A 12,023-nucleotide genomic window follows, 5' to 3' on the forward strand; every position below is an offset into this window, starting at 1 on the left:
CACCTCTGTCCCAGGGAAGGTGATGGAACAGCTTGTGCTGGATGCCATCTCCAGACAACTGGGAGAAAAGGAGGTTATCAGGAATACTCAGCATGGGTTCACCAAGGGGAGGTCGTGCTCGACCAACCTGGTGGCCTTTTATGAAGATGTCACTAGCTGGGTGGACGGGGGGAGAGCGGTAGATGTAGTCTACCTTGATTTCAGTAAGGCTTTTGATACGGTCCCCCATGACATCCTTATAACAAAGCTGAGGAAGTATGGGATAGATGAGTGGACGGTGAAGTGGATCGAGAATTGGCTGACTGGCAGAGTGCAGAGGGTTGTCATTGGCGGTGCGGTGTCTGGCTGGAGGCCTGTGACTAGTGGTGTCCCCCAGGGGTCTGTGCTGGGTCCAGTCTTGTTCAACATCTTCATCAACGACCTTGATGAGGGGATAGTGGCCACCCTCAGCAAGTTTGCTGATGACACGAAGCTGGGAGGATTGGCTGACACGCCTGAAGGCTGTGCAGCCATTCAGAGAGACCTGGACAGACTGGAGAGCTGGGCAGTAAGAAACCGGATGAGGTTTAACATAAGCAAGTGTAGAGTCTTGCATCTCGGTAGAAATAATTGCATACACCAGTACAGGTTGGGGGAAGACCTGCTGGAGAGGAGCTCTGCTGAGAGGGACCTGGGCGTCCTGGTGGACGACAGGTTGGCCATGAGCCAGCAGTGTGCCCTTGTAGCCAAAAAGGCCAATGGCATTCTGGGGTGCATTAAAAAGAGCGTAGCCAGCAGGTCAAGGGAGGTGATCCTCCCCCTCTACTCTGCCCTGGTGAGGCCTCATCTGGAATACTGTGTCCAGTTCTGGGCTCCCCAGTACAAAAAAGACAGGGATCTCTTGGAAAGAGTCCAGCGGAGGGCCACAAAGATGGTGAAGGGCCTGGACCATCTCCCCTACGAGGAGAGACTTAGGGAACTGGGTCTGTTTAGCCTTGAGAAAAGAAGGCTGAGAGGGGACTTGATCCAGGTTTGTAAATACCTGAGGTGTGGGAGCTATAGTGGCGAGGCTGGTCTCTTTTCAGTAGTGCGTGGGGACAGGACTAGGGGCAATGGGCTGAAACTCCAGCATAGGAAGTTCCGCACGAATGTGCGCAAGAACTTCTTTACGGTGAGGGTGACGGAGCACTGGAACAGGCTGCCCAGGGAGGTGGTGGAGTCTCCTTCTCTGGAGATATTCAAGACTCGCCTGGACGCCTACCTGTGCGACGTGGTGTAGGGAGCCTGCTTTGGCAGGGGGGTTGGACTCGATGATCTCTAGAGGTCCCTTCCAACCCCTATAATTCTGTGATTCTGTGATTCTGTGATTCTGTGATTTAACAGTTTAATTCCTTAAGAAAAAAAAAAATGCTATTTTGCTGACGTGTTACAATAACACTTTCTAAAACAACTAACAAATTAGTTGTTTCCTTGTGCAGGTAATAACATCATAGTATTTAAACAGAATTCCAAAAGTTCTGTTAGTGAGAAAGGATTATAAAAGCCTAAAATATTGCCAGCAATGTTCTCACTGGAAAATTCTGGCAGAAGCAGAATAGTCAGGTAGGTGTGTCTTACATGACGTTTCTACTGCCGAAACCATATTTGATATGGAAGACACCTGGCATTTGAAAACAAGGTGTATTTACATTTTATTTACGTGGCAAATCAATTAAGAAAAAAATATATAAAAATCAATAATATCATATAAGCACTCCAACAACATGAAATATTTACAATAAGGTGGATTGAAGTAGACAGAAGTAACACGCCTGCAGCCTTGCCCTTTTAGAATCAAATTTTCCATTGAATTCACAGATAAGTTGACATAATAAACGTATGTAGCCTTGAAGTAGGTAGATTTTAAAATCCAGCTTATCACAGAAATATATATATATATATATATATACATTTCCCCCCTCGTTGTACTGTATTAAATAAAGCATGAAGATTTATGAACATGCTTCATCTGTTAAACTGATTATTTAAAATAGATAATTTGAAATTATAAATGCATAAAGAGTTATAGGGCTGGGGCCTTTTATATTGACATATAACAAAGACATGTAATTAATACATTTCTTTCAGAATCTGGTTTACTTTGTTTCCTTTAAACCCATTAGGTTGAATTACGGTGTTCTCCAGTGCCATCTTCATTTGTGTACTTTCAAACAAATACACTTGTAAAACAAACTTTGATTAATCCAACGTAATGAATTTAGTAGTGAAGCTTGAGCAGGACTTGAAATCTGCCTTAAAGATGGAGCATTACTCAGGAAATTGTTAGGACTTGGAGAGATTCAAGTTGCTTGGTGTAAGATATTATATCTTTGTGCAAACTATATCCATCCAGAACTGAAAGGGTGTGTATATATGTCACAGGACATTTCCATCTTGCTGTGTCCAACTGCATGGCTGAATCCCGCATTCCATAGATGAGTAAGAATATAGAAGGATTTTTGTCCAAGTACTGAGAACTTCATGAAAGAAGTGAGTATGAAAAAACACAATGAATTCATTAGACGTAAATGCTTCTGTCATTCTGTGCATGTTTATTCAGTGTTACCTGTACAGAGAAAAACAGAAAATCGTTCAGACATACTCCAGGCCGTTCCTTTGCAACGCACAGTTCAAATATCTCCAGTAAACCTGGAAGGGGACGGGGAGCAACGGCTTCCAACGAAAGACCCTTCGCCTTAACATCTGCAGGTGCCCCCGTGCTCGTCTAAAATTCCTGTTTATAAAGCCACTTGGTTTCGTTACGTCCGCCTGCAAATCCCGGCAAGGCGTCCAGCGTTCGGTGTTTCAGTTCCAGCGACACAGTCTCTTTAAAAACGCCGAAGCGGACGGTAACGGTAACAGTAACTCCATCGGTGTCCCAGTCTGCCACATCGCACCCGCTGGGGCGGAGGGGGCTACCGCCTTGTGGGCTCCTCGCACGGCTCCTTTCTACGTCTGCCTCCTGCGAGGTGGCATTTTGCGGTCACTTGCAGTCTTCCCTCCCATCCTAAAGGAAAACGAACCCAAAACATGTTTGCTTTTTTTTTCAACGGCCACTTCTTCACAAATCGCTGGGCGCCTTCCTCTCAGCGCAGGCCTGAGCGCAAACTCCGGGCTCGTACCGCAGCTCAGCAGGGAAAGAGAAAGGAAACGAGGAGCCCCGGAGGGCTGGGGAAGGGGAGCGAGGCGCACGGAGAAGGCCGCGCCCTCCCCCAGGCGCGGTTCGGCGGCGCAGGGAGGGAGCGGCGCGGAGCGGCGGCGGAAGCGGCGCTGGCTGAGCGAGCGGGCGAGGAGGCGGCGGCGAAGGGAAGGGGGAGGCTGTTGGTGTTTGGCGCCGGTGGAGGGAGTCATTCCTGCAGCTGCACTTCCGGTCGGCATTTTGTTCTGAGAGGGAGCGAGAGAGACACACACAGGATCCTTCCCCCCCCTCCTCTTCCCCCCACCCCTCCGCTCGGTACCGACTCACCGTGCCCGGGCCGCCCCCTCCTCCGCCCTCCCCGCTACTCGCTCACACGGAGGGAGCGGCGGCCCCTCGGCAGCTTTGCCCCCCTCCTCTTCCTCCTCCCCCCCCCCCCCTCCTTCCCCCGCGGCTCGGGCCGTGTCTCGGAACCGGTTCGGCCCGGCGCGACGCGGCCCGTGTTGATGTTGTGAAGCAGGCTCAGGGGGAAGGGATTCGTCTCTGCCGCTCACCCCCCGGCTCTACATGTTCGCTGCACTGAGGAGGAGACGGAAGAGGAGCCAGCCCCCCTCCCGGCCCGGATTATTGTTGTTATATTATCTCCCCTCCTCCTCCTGCTCCGCGGCGGCGGCGGCGGCCCAGCGGCGGCGGCGGCTCCTCTGAGGAGGGAGGGGGGTGGATTTCTCTCTCCCTCTCGGATTCTCGTTGGATTCAGACGCCGATTTGCTCAGGTAATCCCCCCTCCTTGTCTCCCCTTCCCCTCCCTGCCCTCTCCATCAGCCGGGCCGGGCCTCCGATCCAGGGCGGCCCAGCGCTGCCGAGAGCGGAGGGGATTAGCTCTTATCCGGGGTACAGAGGAGTAGGTGGCACAGGAGGTGTTTATTTCGCATCCCCCCTTCTTGCTCGCTCGGGTTTGGCGGAGAAGATCGGTTCTTTCCAGGCTGCCGGGAGGCCTAGGCCTGGTGGAGAGCGCAGGCCCGCCGGCCAGCGCCTTTACTCCAGCTCAGGGATTAGAAAGGCGAAGCGGCTTCTCGGTGACAGGCCTCGGCCCTGAGAAGGAGGAGGAGGAGGAAACAATACAAGTAGCCGCAAATGTGCGCTGATCCTGTGCCATATTTACAACTTCACCAGAGCAAGGAAGCAAGGTCCTGGCGCAGACAGCCCTCTGAACTGAGGAAGGAGTAAGTGGAGGGACAGGGAAAGAGAGACAATGTAAATACACAGAAACGAAAATATCTGTCTTCACTGCTCGTATCTCCTAACAAACTCCATTCTGAAAGTTCGAATGGACGTGAATTTAATAACGTTTAAGGGCTTGATCTCTAAATAATAAAACGATTGATTAGGGTGTTAATCACTTTGTGTATTTATAGCATAACTAGACCTTGTGGACTGATTGACACAATATGGACACCTGCAGACCTAGGAAACAGACAAGCATTTTGTGTTGGGTATTCCAAACAATTTCAGTGCTTGTGTGCTGTAGACTTTATAGAAATACGTACTAAATTCAGGAGAAATACTATTTTATGTTTTCTTAAAAATATACATATAAAAAAATAGGGAAGGGGTTTATGGGTAAAGTAGCACATTTATGACATCTCAGGGCCCAAGGTGAAGGTGAGATTTTACTTTAAGTATGTGAGAAACAAACATAAATTTAATTAAGTGAAAAAGTGAAGAATGTTTAAAAAGTGCCATCATTTCTTGTCAGGCCATATCGCTTTGAGAACCTGAGGTTGTTATTGGCTGTTTGTGTCCATGATGTTTGAATATGTAATTAGGTGTCACTTTAACAGGTCAAGTGTGTTTTGTAAATGACTGTTGATTAAGTGTCAGATCTTTATAAACAAATAGTAACAAATTTTCAGTAAAATAAATCTTGGACTTTCTATACAGTATAGTTGAGTATGTTATTAAAAATTTAGGTAGATTTTAAAACAACCCCCCTCCAAACTAATAAAACTACTCCTTCAGAGGTTACATAATTGATGGAAAATTTAAGATAACGAGCTTCACTTTCATGTAGAAAGAAAACTTATAGATGACAAGCGGCTAATACTTTGTAAATTTTCAAGTAGTTTTTTAATAGTTTAGGCTGTTGTAATAGTAAGTGGTTATTGTATCTAATAAAGTAACTTTCTGGAGTGTTGCATTTAGAGTCGTAAAAACTCTGCTGTGGTGGCTTTGAGTGCTCTGATACATGTTTAGAAGGGTGAAGTTAATATAGCTGTCACGTAGAAGGCGTGTTTTTAATGCTGTAAATCCGTGTAGTAGTCAGTAGCGTGTCCGTGATTTGTATTGGTCAGGGAGCAGTTTGAATTTTAAAAAGCCTGAAGATCCTGCTGAGCCCCAATCCCGGCCTCCCTCCCTCCCACTAATCTCCCATTCCTGTCTTTGTGCTGCCTGGTCCTGTTAGACACTGTTTGCAACAGGGCCTCAGGCCTACGTGCCTGGAGAGGAACCATTTACTCTTTGAAAAATTAGCTTTTCAGTTTTAAACTTCACGAATTGCAGAGGCAGCCACTAGTTGTTTCTTAACCCTCTATCTCTGCGTGTAGCTGAATTGCTGTTTTCTTTTGGTCTGTAGCATGCGTAGGGGCCGAGTGCAACTTTGCTTCACAGGAAAGAAAGGACTGTGCAAAAGTACTTGTAGTTGTTGGGTAGTTTTGATCATTAGGAAGTGACGTTAGCTCAAGCACTTATTTCGTTGTTTCAAACAACTCTTTCTTTAACAAAGAAATGTGCCTGTTGAGTTAATATAAGTGAATTTTTCTGGCTTATTTTTAATTTAAGGGAGTTTGTTTTAAATATAGGAGATACAGACAGGAAATGATCTACTGTAGCTATGTAGTTCCTGTCAAGTTCATCTCTCCGGGGTTGTGTTTATAGTTTTGTGTGTGTGTTTTTTGGCTTTTTTTTTTTTTTCCTTTTTTTTTTTTTTTTTTTTTTCCTGTAATCAGAAAGTGTGCTCTTTTCTGATATCAAAACTAGGCATATTTACAGAGAAAACTTTATAATGTTGTCTGTTTATGATTTGTAATGAGTTTTTCGTTTTGTTCTTTTGAGCCGTAGATGATTAATTCTTAATTAACTGTTTTATCAGTTTGTGCAGTTGAAAATCCTAGGCAGAATTATTTAATGGAGAAATATAAGGTGACTTTTTTTTTTTTTTTTTTTTTTCTTTTTTTAGGATTATATTTATAACATATAGAATTGTGTATGAATTGTGTATTTCACTTTCATACTTCATTTTCCATAGCATTAGGAGGTCTTTTGCATGTCACAACAGTAAACAGCTTAAGGATGCAGTCATTTTATGAATATTGTAGAAATAGAAAATTAATTATTCTTGAGTTGTTAATTTTAAAAATTATTTTAACTGAAAGTCTGTCTTTTACTTTGTACTTTTGTCTACCTTGTATATTTTGAATTTCTCACTTATGTACAAGTTCAGTTTATTTTCCTATGAATTTCTTCAGTGTTTTATCTGAAGTTATTCCAACAAATAAATAAATATTTCATTTTTTTTAAAAAAGTGTATATATATATATACATGCACTATATATAATACACACTATTTATTCTATATGTTCTATATATTTTATAGTGTATATATGTATGTATATAGTGTGTATTATATATATAATAAAGACATAGAAACAGGTATATTACCAAAAACTTCATTAATTTTCTGCACTTGAAATACTTACATTTTGATTTAGGAGAAAAATGAAGAAGAAATAGGGAAGCAAAATTATACAACTAAAACCATTTGCAGATCCCTGTTTTACAGAAGGGTACGTGAATCTGGGTACAACCTCATTACATATCTGGGAGTCCATTGACAGTGTGACAATATTTAGCAATGTCTTTGAGCTGGAACCTTTTTTTGTTGTTTTTTTTTTGCTGTTGTTTGTATGATGTTAGACATAATGCAGCCTTAATCCTAAATGGTTCATGTATATATTTCTCTGTAATTTAAACAAACCATATTTTGGAGGTTATTAGATGATAGAATAGTGTAAGTTGATTTCAGGCAGAGATTGGTATAGTAAGTTTCTTATTGCAGTTGTCTGTGTTTACAGTAGTAAATGTGATACATTTTAGTGTATATTACACTATGAAGCACTAAAGTCATTTTATTAAATTTAAATTAATGTTAACTTCATAAATATTGGACAATAAATGTAAAGGTGGTGAACAATTGCTACTAACTGGAAAGAGAAATAATGATTATTTTCTGAGTATCTATAACTAAGGAAGAAATGGTTTTCAAATTCAGAACTCCATGTTTTCGAGATTATTCTAGAAGGATTTATTCTATAGTCATCAATTTGTCTACATTTTGATAGCAATTACAGATATACTCAATTAGAAAAATGTAAGTCATTGTAACTGTAGGGTTTGGTGTTTGGTAGACATGAGGTGTATCATCCAGTGTTAGTATAGCTATATACATTCACAAATTATTTTGTTAGAAATATTCAACTTTGGGGGGAAAAGAAGGGCCATTTCAATATGATGCAACTTATTTTCAGTCTTCCTTTTCATATGCCCTCATTAGATGTAATACAGGTTAGTTTAGCTTCTGATTTTCAATAATACGTGGTTACGCCTTATAAGGAAGTGCCTGAAATTGGTGGTACTTGTATATTATTGGTAATAATCCTGTTTAAAGGTGAACATCTTTAATATTTAGAAAAAAAAAGGAAGTCCTTTTGTCACATGATTGTTATAAAACTTTTTACTATGATTTATCTATATTTGTGTTTTTTATTTCATTAGTGTTATAACCATATTTAGTGGATGTTCCTGGCTGTGAGAGAGGTGCTTTATATTGATGTTTGTTGCACTGCAGGAGTGAGGAAATAGTGTTAAAGGAGATTGTGCAGAATCTACGGTTTGTGTCTCGCTTCCTGTCCCAACAGTTCACTGTGGAAAATCTCACTAGCAGCAGGGAGAAAGAATTTTGGCCAAGCTGTATGTAGAAAGTAAAAGGCAACTTAAACGTAGTTGTTGGTTCTGTTCTTGAAGGTGACTACATGGCTTATAGAAATAACTTTTTAAAAAACATAAACACTGAAGAGCATTTTTTGTGTTAAAGTCTTTCAGTCAGACCAGATTCTAGAAGACTGTATTCTTACTACTTTTATTGTTTATTCCAGAGTGTTCAAAGTGTTTCTTTGTATAGTTATATATTCCAATTTTTCAAACTTTTGCTATGGTAGATATAAAGAACTTCTGTAGTTTAGTTTTTGTTTGTTTGTTTGTTTTCTTTTTTGTCTTTTCAGCAGACTGAGCACGTAGACCTGCAATGCATTTTATAGGAAGACTGTTAAAAACAATAGGCTGTAAAGTCAGAGACACAGATAAGGAACCAGAATAAGACTTAAGAAACAAAATCTAACAGTTAATCTAGCCACCTTCTCTGTACACTGGATCATTAAGTACATTACTGTATTTTTCCCCTACCTTTGTAGCCCCAATTCAGTACTTCATACAATGCATGGGAAATGACAGCTGACTAGTATACTGTTATAACCTACTTTATATGTTTGTTTGGCTTTGTCATGTAGTGTGCAGCCTACTGACTAAGTACCTTCTGTATTGCATCCACATCTTCAATGAATGTTGAAGTGTATTCATCTGTTTGTCTGTAGGAAGTATCATAAAAGTACGTATCTGTATGTCACCAATGTTAGAGGACACTTCTTCAGTATATCCATAACATATTATTTCCATTTTACAGATGGAAGACTGAAACTAAGTCAAAATTATGTTTTAAAAGTGCTTATAAATCTTGAGTATGTAATTTGGCATGTTTTATTCTTGAGATCTTTAGAGTTACTTCACAACATGGAATGAATTCATATGCCTTTTTATTTTGTTTGTTACTGTGGGTGTCTCACACTTCAACATATCAGGCCTGTTGTTTCCATGCTGTACCCATAAAAAATGTAGAGTGGGTTTTCACTGATGGCCTTGGACATCTTTTTGGTTTTAGCTGTCTTGATTATGTCACGAACTAGACAAAAATAGATTTCCCGTCCTGAAAAATTAAAAAGAATCTCCCTCCATTACATGAGGAAACAAAAGATCAGAGACAGCAACTGTGGCATAACCCCTCATCTTCAAGCAATTAAATAACTTGCTTGCCATATTGAAGATTCTCAAAATGCTGCTTTGAACAGCATGTTGAAATAAATAGCAAGCATGGAGAAGGTTTTCAGCCTCTCTTGGTGAACATTTGGGTGTGACTCTGCCCCTTGAAAGTGGTAGTTGTTGCACTTCATGTAAACTGGTTGAGTGAAAGTCCATGCAACCTAGTGGCCAGACCATTTCACTGTAATGTCATGCAGTTTTCCAACTACTACTTATGCTAAACTGTGTGTCTGCGTTAGGAAAGCAGGACTGTTCTGAGGTATCACATGTGTATTCCTAGCCAGAGCTTTGCCTTTGGGATGTAGAAAGTCCCATGTTCAATCTGTATCAGACCAAGTTGTTTGTGAATTTTTCTTCCTCCGTACAGTTTTTTATTGTCTAATCATCTGCTCTAATCATGACCCAGAGGCTCAAGGTGTATTATAGAACAGGTAGAACAAGTAGTTCTAAGTTTATAAGGTTTTGTGGTTTTTTTGTTGTTGTTATTGTTGTTTGGTTTTGCTCTGTGTGTTTGTTTTTTATTACTGCTTTTGTGGACAATAGTTGTTTTTGACAAACTGGAAGTTTCCATCAGATCATCTCTCTTTTGGGGAGATTCATTTATTTATTTTTAATTAACTGTATGCTATTCATATCTCACAATAAAAAAGTGCTAACATCTTACAGAACAAAGCTCCTTTTACTATGTAACTATGATTTGTTTCATGACCACTATTTGTCACATACTATACATAAAGCAGGGATGCTGTAGTCCACAAAAGCTGTATATGATCATTTTATGATGACAATTCATTCCTTAGTGCATTTTGGTGTAAGTGATTGCAATTCTGACATTTCTTAATACTTTTGTGTTTGGCACAATAGTACATATCTTCTTTCTTTTATTTTTATTTATTTTAAGTAACATAGCACATCAAACTCTGGGAATGTAGACATGTGTCTATGACACTGCAGCTCCTACCTGTTATGTCTGAGCTAACAGGCTCACCTTTGTGTTGACCATGTATTCAGAAAGGAAAAGTTTAGAAATACTTTGTCTCAAAAATTTTGTTTTCCGGTCTAAAGTTTCAATAGAGGCTGTCCCACTTCATGCATATTTTCGTCCATTCAGACGGCTATATTACCTATGTTACCTATCTCTTTGGGTACTGAAAGGCTGCAATGTCTTTCTGGCTTCAGAGGGTCAGGTTAGAGAAAGCAGTGTTCAAAAATAATTCCTGACCTTTTCTTCAAATCAAATGAACATCTCTATTCTGAGAGAGGATATTAACATTTAAGCATAAAGTGACTTCTACTGCTGGGATGTGCATCTTGTTGCCCCCTGAAAATCTGTGGAAAAAATTGTGCGAGTTACAGGTGTCTGCAAAATTATTTCACATCTCTTACAGTGGTCATTAAAGGCAAAAACATTTGCTCAATATAACTTTCCATGTAAGTGCAGTTTGGTGTAGTGAGGTATGCTATGGATTCTACAAAGGTTGTGCTGAAAGTAATGCCTTCTATTTTATGTTGTCAGCCCCTGATATCAGGGGCAGATGTTGGTGGTATGGCAGAAGGTGGTAAACCTTCCCACCAGTATCCTGTTACATGTTGCTGTGTGACAGATGGCAGCAGAGGGGCAGTCTGACAGAATAGCATCTGATACGGAAGGGTAGATGTAACAAAGGTGTGTCATTGAATTCTTCTATGTGGAAAAAAATGGCACCCACTGGCATTCACTGATTCCCATTGAATGTTTATGGAGTCCAAACAATGGATGTGAGCACAGTGAGTCGATGGGTGGTGTGATTCAGCAGTGGTGACGTTACTAATAGGTTGCCTCCACTGGTACAGAATGAATGCAGTGTGCAGACTCTTGTTGATCACTGGTGAGAGTACATAGGTAATAGGGGTGACAATGTTGAAAAACAGTGTTTTGTGACCAAGAATTTATCATTTTATTTATTTTTTTTTTAATCTTTGTTCTGTCATAATTTTTATGGAAATACCAAGGATATATAACTTTTGGAGCAGCCTGCATGGTTTCCTTGTGGCCAGTCACTGCTTATACGTAGTGTTGGTTTGTTCAAATGTGGAAGAAACAAGAAATGGGGTTGCAGGTGTTTGGAAGGGGAACACATAGAGGAGAAGAGTGATGGACTGGAACTGAATTTGGACAGATGGGGGAGGAATGGGAGTTTTATGGTCAAGAAATTGGGATGGAGGAAATTGCTAAGAAAATGATAACTGACTGGAACTGAACAGAGAAGCTTGTGAGATAGATACTGATGTCCTTAGTGAAGATACAGGTAGACCCATAATATGGTTTTAGCAAAAAAGCAAGATAAAGAGGTGGACTGGAGTTGCATGTACAGTCAAGGCAATCTCTGTGGAGATGAAAATATGTGGGAAGTATTTATTGAGAGAGGCTTGAGAAGCCAAAACTACAAAACAAGGATTGCATGGTCAAATAAGTGATACTTCACACAAAGAAGTTTGTTGTTTGAGTTTTCTGTCCATTATTTTTGTTTGTTTATTTGTTTTGTTATTAACTGAGAAGAGCATATAACGAAAAGAAAAACTTCAAAAATATGGAATACATCTAATAAGATAAAATAGGAGGAAATTCTGTAGTTTAGATATGTGTCGTCTACATTTGACATTTTTGTGAATGCACTGTGGT

At 40.6% G+C, this 12,023-nt stretch overlaps 1 protein-coding gene across 4 annotated transcripts in view; it reads left to right on the forward strand.

Moving 5' to 3' along the window:
* The first annotated feature begins 3,396 nt into the window (after positions 1-3,396).
* The window catches only part of NIPBL (NIPBL cohesin loading factor), a 136,885-nt gene continuing 128,258 nt past the window's right edge, over positions 3,397-12,023 (forward strand). For 2 of the 4 annotated variants that reach the window (XM_072358832.1, XM_072358831.1), the window contains exon 1: positions 3,397-3,927. The gene's annotated coding sequence lies outside the window, so the exon portion shown is untranslated. Of the gene's footprint in view, positions 3,928-4,018; positions 4,378-12,023 lie in introns of those variants that run through there. The other 2 variants (XM_072358829.1, XM_072358830.1) reach the window with 2 other exon arrangements.

This window comes from Excalfactoria chinensis, chromosome Z (genome assembly GCF_039878825.1).
Source record: "Excalfactoria chinensis isolate bCotChi1 chromosome Z, bCotChi1.hap2, whole genome shotgun sequence".
NCBI classification, from domain to species: Eukaryota; Metazoa; Chordata; class Aves; order Galliformes; family Phasianidae; genus Excalfactoria; species Excalfactoria chinensis.